Source organism: Arachis ipaensis, chromosome B04 (assembly GCF_000816755.2).
Source record: "Arachis ipaensis cultivar K30076 chromosome B04, Araip1.1, whole genome shotgun sequence".
NCBI lineage: Eukaryota > Viridiplantae > Streptophyta > Magnoliopsida > Fabales > Fabaceae > Arachis > Arachis ipaensis.
In genome coordinates this window covers 3,576,519-3,579,408 of record NC_029788.2, presented here as the reverse complement: position 1 = coordinate 3,579,408, position 2,890 = coordinate 3,576,519, and positions in this window count along the sequence as shown.

Sequence of the window (2,890 nt, the reverse complement as noted above, 5' to 3'; positions counted from 1 at the left end):
AAATAATGTATCAGTAAGTTTAACTACTTTTGTCTGCCCAAAGAATGTGCTTAAGACAGTGTTAGTAAAATGTTTCTAAAAGAGCTTTAGTTAACAGTCTTGTTACATATTTAAATATTTTTAGTAATCAAATCTAATTAAATTAGTCTAAGTCTAACAAACATTAATTTTATTAATGAAAGCATGGATATATGCTCTAATTATCTCCATTAATGTGAATGTTGTATCTCGTGTTCCTCCTCTTCCTCCTTTTTCTCCTTCTTCTTCTTCTTCGCTTTTTTCTTTTTCTTCGCATGTTTTTTTCTTATCACTGTTCTTTTATTGCTGTTATTGTTAAATTTTTTTTATTTTTCTCCTCTTCTTCTTAGTGATTTTACAACATTATGTATTTCCTTTTCTTTTGTTTGATTTTTTCTTGTTTTTATTCTTATTAAGAGGGTAAAACAGTAAGAATTATGAGAAGGTAAAACAAAAAGAAGGTGAAAGAAGAAGGAAGAAGAAGAAGAAGAAGAAGAAGAAGAAGAAGAAGTTTCACAATTTTGACACCGAAATTTCTTAACCGTAATACAAGTTCTTGTCAAGAGGGTGAAACAAGAATTATAAGAACTAGAGTGAGACCCACCACTACAAGAAAAACGTTGAGTACCATTGGATTTACCGTCGGATTCTTCAAATATATCTGATGGTAATCAATTTATCGTCGAATTTACCATCGGAAACAATCAGACAGTATAAACCATGCAGGTAAATATTTACCGTTAGATTTATTTCGTTCGACGATAATTACCGTCGGATTTTGCGACGGATTACCAGCTTAGGAAACCAATTGGTTACCGGAGGATTTTTCCAACGGTAATGTTGACGGCAAAACATTTTGTTTCACGCCATGTTGCCGTCAGATTATTCCTATGGTAATTTCATTTTTTTTAAATTTAAAAGAAATGATCAATTTTAATTTTAAATTTATTTTTTTTACACAATTAGTGGTCAATTCATAAATAATACAATGTGCAAATTAAATAAAAGTCAAATACACCAACTAAATGTATGAAACAATAAAACAAAAACCTAATATCTACATATTTAGGTAGTAATTGTCGTCGTCGTCAGTCCCGTGGTCCTGAGTCGGCGGTGCAGGAGGCGGTGACGATGTCCATTGCCACCAGTGCTGCCACCAGCAGGGTCGATGCCAACAACGTGTATCCGGGCCTGGTACACCTCCATTTGAGCCTCATACGGTGCATCTACTCTAGCGACTCCTTAAACTCCAACTTGAGCTCATCCGTAGATGTCACGGGGGTGAGGATCTCCTGATACCTCTCCCAATAATCCTTAAGTTCCTGAGCTGACTGGTGAAGGCTGCGCTGGAGCTCATACACGTGGAGCCTCAAATCCATGCCTTCCTCGGGCTGGACAATTCAAGACCTAACGTATTGAATCTAACCTAACTTAATCAACCTAAATCTACTAAGATTAGAAAACTAACCTTGAACAAACTTTGAAACTGATTCAAAATTAAAAGTGAAATTCTATTCAAACCTAAACTAAATTAAACTAAAATTAAACAATTAGCAAATAATCTCAGCAACAATTTCTCAGTAAAACAGTCATCAATGGAACAATTAACACAATTAGATAATTTCAGACACTTTAACAATTCAACACCTAATGTATTAATTTTAACCTAAATTAATCAACCTAAATCCACTAAGATTAGAAAATTAACCCTGAACTAACTTTAAAACTGATTCAAAATTAAAATTTATATTCTAACCAAACCTAAACTAAATTAAACTAAAATTAAACAATTAACAACCAATCTCAATAATAATTTCTCAGTAAAACAGTTATCAACGCAGGAAATAACAAAATTAGTGAATTCTAAACACTTCAACAATTCAAAACCTAATGTATTGAATCTAACCTAAATTAATCAAACTAAATTACAAACCCTAAAAAATTCAAATTACAAACCCAAGAATTATAATAACATGCTTAATCACCTATGAACCAAGAGAAATCCTAATAAAAAGTTCTAATTTTACTCTATATCAACCTAACAGCAAAAAATAGTTTAACTAAACTAAATTACTAACGAAAAATTAAAATCTAATTAAACCATAATGAACTTAAAACAGAGAATATTAAATTGAAAATTGACAAAATTTCAAAACCAACCTTAGAGCAAGAAAAGTGGAGCAACAATGAAGGTGGAGGTTGTGGCGGTGGAGGTGGCTCACGGAGTGCACCTCAGTGGAAAAAGCGGCAGACGTCGTGGTGGTGGAGGCTTGGCTCACGGTGGAGCGGCGGCGGCAACGACGGGAGGGGGTAGAGAACCAACGATGAAGGTGGAGGTAGCGATGAGAGAGAGAGGGTGGTAATGAAGAGATAAAAGGGGAAATTCGAAATGGGGGAGACGAAGGTTCGCGCTATCATTTAGGGCATGGTTACCGTCAGATTTCGTGTGCCCAAAACATAGCATTTCACTAAACAAGGTTACCGTCGGAGTTACCCACCGGTAAATCCGATGGTAGTGGAGCGCGCCATAATTTCTTTTTTTCCGCCAAATATTACCGTTGACATTACCATCGGAACATGAATTTCGACGATAATATTTGGCGGTTACGAGTTTATAGCCAAGTTTGACGGTAAATCCGACGGCAAACTTGCCATTAACATCCGACGCTATTCAGCATTTTTCTTGTAATGTGCGCGATGCATGGAGAGATAAATTATTTATACGATATAGTGTATTTTAATATGTGTGTTATACTATTTAGAGATTGATTAGATAATATGTAAATGAATGTTAAATTTAAGTGTTTTATATTAAAAATATTTTGCATAACATTTATTTAAAAATTTGTATACAATTCTATACAATTATTCA